Genomic DNA, 7,946 nt, shown 5'->3' with positions numbered 1-7,946 from the left:
ATATATATATATATGTCATGGGCTGAAACTGAAGATGATCCTTTGCCTCCTCCCTACTCCCTTTGTCCTCCATAGATTAGATAATCAAATGGACACAGTCTGTTGGACCATATTGTAGACCCTGGATGGCACAGCCCCAGGAGACAGTTACATTATGTATCCTTCCCTGTTCCCTTCCTACACATGCCCTGATCATGAAACAATCACGCTACCATTTCACCTAGGCCGAATGGGTCATGTAGCACTATTTGCCCCACCTTCTCCTCCTGTTTGCCTTCCACTATAAATAAAGAGTGCATGGGACTCCAGAGGGCCATTAGCTCCCAACAAGCTGTGGTCCCAACTTTTAAGAATAATCTTGGTTTCTTCATTTTTTTTTCATCTCCCACTACTTTCCCCAGCTTTCAACCCTACACTGTGCAAGTTATGCCATGTACACTGGCCTTTGGGTGTAGAGAAAATATGATTCCTCATTCATTTAATCCTTATCCACCCATTCTTTATAGTTGCTGTACCATGAAACACATGCTACCCCTCCTCCTGAACTTGTCACTGGCTAACAAAAGCAAGCCAACTACAGAGTTTTATTCTAGTCTGTCCACTAGAGATAGGTTTCCTCCCAGACTCCCCCCTTATATTTTGAATATTGTCTCTGTCTCTTTCTTTTTATTCCTCAGCATGTCCCCCAGAAGGTAGCTGAGGGTCTGATCAGCCCTTGGTAGGAGTGGTAATATCATGGGAGGATCTACTGATACTGATAACTTCCTAGCTGAATGTGTTATTAGGTGATGGGGCCTGATTGAAAGTGGCAGGTGACTAGGGGCTTGACCTGTAAGGGTATTTTCCCTCCTGGGGCTCCTCATTCTCTCTCTGCTTCCTGGATGCCATTATGTGAGAGTCTTTCCTTCAACGGCTCCTTCCACCATGCCCTTCCTGCCTTGGAGCTATGGACTGAACTATGGACAGAATCCTATACAAACTGTGAGCCAAAATCAACCTCGCCTTTAAATTGTGAGTGTAAGGTATTTTGTCCCAACAATGAGAAAATGATTAAGACAGCAATTAAAAGCAGGATAAAGTTTGGCATCTGTCAGGGCCGGTGTGCTGAAGGGAGACCCTGTCAAGCAAGTTTCGCAAAGAAAAGTGTTAGGAGATCGCACATGTTAAAATATAATCCCCCCCAGCCATTTTATATCTTACTTCCGGGTTCTTCCCCGACTGAGTCCTTTCTCCCGCCAAAATTGTAAAGCGCGAAACTAGAGCCTCTCCAAGGCGCGAAATTCAAAAGACAACCTGGCTTGCGATAGGATAACAAAGACCTCTCCTCCCAAGGAAGGATCTTCCGTTGCCCGTCCTATAAGTATCCCAGTACTTCTTTTCGCTCTCGCTCTCTCGCTCTCTGCCTTCCTGCCTCCCGCTCGCCTCCCTACAATAAAGATCTCCTGCCGGACCTCTCGGTGCGTGAGTGGCATAATTGGGCAAGGGGCACCCAAAGGAGGCTCGAGACCCCTTTCAAAAAGAACACTCATGGAGCAGATATTACAAAGCAGGAACCCAGCTGTATTTTCCAACAAAGCACTTACAGTAGTTTATATCAGCTTACTGAGACACAGTAAGACAAAACATGCTGAGCAACCTTGCAGGCCTTGTGGTGCATGCATGATTGTCCATGCTGATTCATTATTATATAAGGAAGCCCCATCGTGCGCCTGCTCTAAATGATGGGGTTGTGTCCTCAGCTGCCCTCAGACACCCTCAGACACCTGGGCTGTGACACATCTCACAGCGGCCCCCTATAGCATCTCTGCCTTCATTTCATGTGTCTCCTTTATTACCTTAAAACTTTAGAGCAGATCCTTGCTCAGCTGTGCATACAGGCATGCTAATCACTCAGGTAGTGTCTGTATTACAAGTTTTATTAGCCTCCAATTTATTTAATCTAATTCTTCCTCAAGACTGAGGACACCAAGAGTAACTAAAATAATTTTCAGGGTTTGCAGCAATACCCAACTTCTAATTCTTACAATACCCAGTTCCAGAGTCCCCTTGGAGCAAAGCCTAGAAATCTCTATACAATTACTGGAGTTCCAGGAAAAGCACAGACTGGCCAAGCACCTACGGTGAGATCACCTCCCTTTAAAAAGGAACAATTACCTCTCGACATGAACCCAAGGGCACACCCTCCAGAGGAATGACAATTATCTCATGGGAATCAAGCTGTCCTGGAGCCATAGGATTCCACTGGAGTCATGGAAAGCCAAAGTGAGATAGAGATCAACCAGAACCTAGCCCATTTCCTCGGAACCTTGAAGGCTATCCGCCTTTATGCTTCCGTGAGTGGGCCACTCTTTACCCCTGCATCAGAGTGAGTCCCCTCTAGTTACTCTAGCTGGAGTCCTTTTACTATTCTTTTTTACTTTCAAACTCTGCCACATAAGCCTTCCCATGCCTGGCACTCCTGAAATTAATGTTTCTGTCATAAGAATCAATAATTTACTCAGTAGATCAAGCTGAGGGCCCCGTCTCTTCTCTGGGGGACCTGCTCAGACTCTATGCAGTGACTGTTTAAGTAACTGTTTTAGGAGGTAGAGTGGGGAGTGTACCCTGTAAGTTTTCTGGCTTAGTCCATTTTCTCTAACATGAAGAGTCCAGAAGGAAGAAGGTAGGCTGCAAGTAAGAACACATTCTTTCTACCCCCACTTCTGTCTGTACAGGTTGCATAGTCTCTCATTTGAGCCGGGGAGAGGACACTGAGGAGCAAGGCCAGGACATTACACCCATTGGCGATCCTGCCTCCATGGCCCAGAATTCAGTCAAAACAAATTACCTACTGATTAGTTCTACTTCCTGGTTTGCCCTAATAATTGGTGTGGCTTTTTTTGGTTGTTGTTAAAAAGAAAATGATGGGGCTGGGGATGTAACTCAGTGGTTCTGCCACCTGAGTTGCAAGCTCAAGGACCCGAGTTCAATCCCCTGTACCAAAACTAAAAAAGAAAATGATAGCCAGGTGTGCTGGTGCATGTCTGTGATCCCAGGACTTGGGAAGCTGAGGTAGGAGGATTCCTGTGAGTTCAGGGCCTACAAAGAGACCCTATCTCAAAAAAACAAAAATAAAAAAAAAAAAAAGAAAGCAATAGATTCTTGTGGCTATAAAAGACTCTCCAAATAGGACATGAAGTAAAATGCCATATCCTACATAATTTGGAATGAGATTCTTACAAATAATAGAAGGTAATGGAACTCTTTTGTACTCCTAGCTTCCTGTACCTTTTCTAAGTGATTCATAGCTTCCCAAGTTTCCCTTTTTAGTAAATTAATTTCTGTTTTCCTGGACTAGCTCCAGGAATTTGGGGGGAATACTGGGGATCACACTCAAGGGTCCTCTACCACTGAACTACATCGCTAGCACTTTTTTTCAGGCAAGGTCTTACTTAGTTGTCTATGCTGGGCTCTACTTGCTATCTTCTGCCTCAGCCTCCTGATTGCTGGGATTGCAGGTGTTGTGTGTGCTACCATGCACGGCCCAGATGACATTTTCATGTGCATAGAAGTAGCAGGAGTGGCACTGAGGGTGGAGTTGTAGGACTTCATGTGCTCCACAGTCTTCATGACTGCCACAAGTCCATCCTGAATAGAAATGCAGACCTGGTAAGAAAAGAACATGAAGGCCAGCTGATGCTCAGTCCAAGATGGGACTGGCAAGCCTTTTTGACCTGCTGGCTGCCCCTTTGCTCCTCCTGTAAGGAATTTCGGGAGCTGCCTCTTTGGAGAAGCAATGAGTTTGGGCATATCTAAACCTGACTTCATTTTGCCCTCAGCATCTTTAGAGAAGCTGCCATATGCTCACATATGTCCCCACCTAAACTCATGTTAATACTTCATCCCCAATTTAAGGGTATCGAAAGGTAGTGAGGCCTTTTAGGGTGGTTAAATTCTCAGGAGGCAATGGTGTTCTTCCCAGAGGAGTGAGGGCTTACTCTCCTGGGACTGGTTTAGTTAGCCCAAGAGGCGTTTGTCCCAAAGCGGGGCTACTCCTCCTGTTTTGTCTTCACTTACAAGCACCCACTTGTCCTCTGCTCTGTTATGAGTTGAAGCAGCACCAGACCTCACTGATGTCATGGTTTGGGACTTCCAATCTCCAGAACCAGGAGTCAAAATAAAATGCAGATATTTTATTGTATCAGCAGAAAATGGACTAAAACAGGAGCCTTAACTTTCTTCAGTGAAAGCCATTTCCTTTCAGAAGAGAAGGCACATTTTTTTTTCTTTTAACTCTGTAAACCTGAAGCCAGGGTGAGGATGTAGCTCGGGGAGAGAGGGCACGCACAGGCAGTGTGAGGTCCTGACTATCATCCCCTGCACCACACATAAGTGAAAACACAAAGCTATGCATGCACACCCCCAGTCCAATGTAATAAGTTTTAAAGTACAGGAACCTGATGACCATACAATTGATTGATATCTTCCTTTATGTCAACTAGTAATATTAAAGTGAAATAACTGTTAAAACTTTACTTGTCTGTCAATGACATGAGTGACTTCTTTGGAGGATTGGGTACAAGTTTTGGGCGTGTGTGTGTGTGTGTGTGTGTGTGTGTGTTTGTGTGTGTTTGCTGGAGATCAAAGCCAGGGCATCATGCAAGCTAGATAAGTGCATGCTGTGTTAGGTAAGTGGCCCACCCACTGAGTTATACCTCTAGCCCTGGGTTTTAGTTTTGAACATTAAAAAAAAGCACTGTGGGAAGCCAAGGCGTGAAACTGCAAATTCAATCCAGCCCAGGGAAACATGGTGACTTTGCAGGACAGTATCTCAAAACAAGAAGACACACACACACACACACACACACACACACACACACAAATTGCTAGGTGTAGCTTAGTGCAAAGACTCTGGGTTCAATTCCTAAGACTGTATTCACAATGCGGTGCCCACAGAAACCTTTCACTTTTAAGCTTACTCTGCATTATTCATATTTTCTCCATTACATTTTTGAGTCTAGAAAACCGACAATTAAGCCCTGAGCCCTGATTAGTATTATATGATGCATTCCATGGGTAAATGTTCCCAACATGGCTGATTTCAGGTTTCCAAGGTGACATCACTCAGGGAGGAAAGAAGGTAGCAACAGCGAGCTGCACATTGTGTCCACAGGCAGATGCAAAAGACCCAGACAGCCCTAGCACATGGATAACATTCAAATAAAATAACTAGGAAGGGCTGAGTTTTGAGCATATATTCCTGTGTTTCCATATTAAGTTTATACAATATAATCTATAAGAATGGCTGTGCTTGTTAAATGGCTTGCACAGTATCTGGAATTTTTGTCAGAATCCCTAGAAATTTGTCCTTGAGCTTTTGAAAACAGCCTAAGTACCTACCTGAGCTTGTTTAGCTGTTTTCCTAATGATAAATGCATGGATACCTTCCAGTTTGGGGTACTATTAATAGAACTGCTATGAATATTCTGTACAAGTCTTTGCATGGATGAATGACTATTTCTCTTTGGTACAATTTACAGGGTGCTAGGACAGATGCATGTTTAGTTTTGTAAGAAATGACCAGGCCTTCTTCTAAAGTGATTATACCGTTTTGCACTTCCATTACAAATATATGAGATTTTTATTTTGAATTTAATTTTAGGAGAGGTAATAAGTTCACATGGTTCAAAATTTAAAGAAAACAAACATGAAAATTATCTTTACCCCTCTCTTCTATCTGTCCAGGTCCTACTCTACCCTAGCTTCACCACAGGTAATCATTGCTGTTAATTTTTTGGATATTTTTTCAATATTTTTGTAAATATCACAATGCTCTCTAAATGCAAGTAAATAATACTTTTTTATGTCTACTTTTTAAAAGAGAATATTCTTTAATGCAGTCTTATCCTTTGCTTTTTTATTTTTCCCCTTCCATTGAATTGTCTACCTTGTAGACATTTCCATTTTGGCACATAGTTCATTTCTTTTATCTTTTTTTGAGTTACAGAGTATTTCACTGTATGTACGAACCAGAATTTATTCACTCATTTTCCTATTGATGGACACGCAGGGTTGTTTCCAACATTTTGCTACTATAGTACAAACGATGCTGCAACAAATGTGTGAATTTATTTCATTCCATATATCCTCATCTAACTTCTGCTGGAAGTGGTCCTGGTGGTGCATGCCTGTAATCCTAGCACACTGGGAGGCTGAGGCAGGAGGATCTCTAGTGCTAGCCCAGTCTAGACAGTTTAGTGATACTGTCTTATAAAATATTTCTTTAAAAAGGGTGGGCAATGTAGCTCAGTGAGAGGCCCTGGGTTCAATCCAAACCCCCCCCCCCACAGAGTTCCTGGCAGATATTCTTGCTTTTGATGTTTTTTGACTTCCCCTATATGTAAATTAGAATCATTTTATCTAAAACTCATTAGTAATGTATGGGCATTTCATTAAATTAATTAACGAAGGAACATTGCTCTCTGATTTTATTTTTTTTCTGATTTTAAATCTACTCATCCATAATGTGATGTTTTTCCCTCCATATATTTAAGTGGTTTTTCTGTGCCCTTTCATAATTCTTGTAAAAATTTGCTAGGTATAAATATTAAAATTCAAAAGTAGTCTAACATATATACATCAATACAACTATAAATATAAAAATACTAAACTTATAACAAATATTTACTTTTCCTATAAATAACCTTGCATAAAATAGATCTTTTCCATATCTATAATGTTATTTAGGTAATTGTAGCTCTTGATTTTTTGGTCTATCATTTTGAGTTTTCTTGATACTCAATTCTCTTATTGTTTGGTAGGATTTACAATCATCCCTCTTCTTTGATCCCATCCCTTATGTTTAACTCATAAATACTTTGTGTTGATACAGATTTGGTGACTTGTTGATTTTTAAAGATACGTTTTTAAAAGGCTTTGAACATGGAAGTATAAAAGAATAAAATTCTGTGGAAGTGTGTAATGGAGATGAGCGTTCAAAGAAAAAAATGACAATTTTGTTGCTATACTTATATATTTTTGAGACGGAAAACAGTGGCTATCAATTCACCATGGCGTCTGTATAACAATAATAAACGTTTGGGCTGGGGATTTAGCTCAGTGGTTCCAGCGCCTGCCTTGCAAGCGGCAAGGGCCCGAATTCGATCGATCCCCAGTACCAAAACAACAAAACAAAACAAAAAACCAGTAATAAACGTTTAAAAGTGTAATGTCCTGGGCGAGGGATGTTGTAGCTCAGTGGTTCCATCCCCTGCTTGACAAGACCAAGACCCTGAGTTTAATACCCCATATGGGGGTGGACTGTAAGGTCCTCAATTTATTCAAGGGCATCAACATTTACAGTACTCTATAGGTCGAGCATCCTAATCCTAAATCCGAAATGCTTCAAACTCTGGAATTTTTGAGAAGCAGCATGTCGCCATAAGTGGAAAATTCCACACCATAAAACTGTTCCAAGCACAATATTTTTAAAAATCGTATAAAATCACCTTCAGGTTATGTGTACATGAAACAAATTTATTTTGTTTTAAATTTGGACCTCATCCCCAAGATATCTGATTGTATATATGGAAAAATTCCGGGACGGGGATTTAGCTCAGTGGTGCTGGCCCCTGCCTTGCAAGCGCAAGGACCCGAGCTGACGCCTGGTCCCTCCCGAAAAACATACCGAACTTCGAAAACATTCAAATTCCAAAACACTTCTGGGACCAAATATTTCGGATAAGGGATATGCGATCCATGTTTTAACCCGTACTTAAAGGTGACAGGCGCCAACTAGGGTCGCCGCAGACTCGGCGCGGCCCAGACAGACTGCACGGTGGACAGGGCCAGCGGGTCCGCAGGTCGGAGCCAGGGTTCCTGGGCCCCCGCGTTCTCGAGGCTCACACCCCGGCTCCCCGCCTAACCGCGAAGGTGGCCCAGGCTCCGGGGCCGCCGGACTCCGTCAG

Source organism: Fukomys damarensis, unplaced genomic scaffold, assembly GCF_012274545.1.
Source record: "Fukomys damarensis isolate Sample0158 unplaced genomic scaffold, DMR_v1.0_HiC HiC_scaffold_29, whole genome shotgun sequence".
Taxonomy (NCBI): Eukaryota; Metazoa; Chordata; class Mammalia; order Rodentia; family Bathyergidae; genus Fukomys; species Fukomys damarensis.
The sequence above is the reverse complement of the archived record's forward strand: the minus strand, read 5'-3'. Positions refer to the sequence as shown.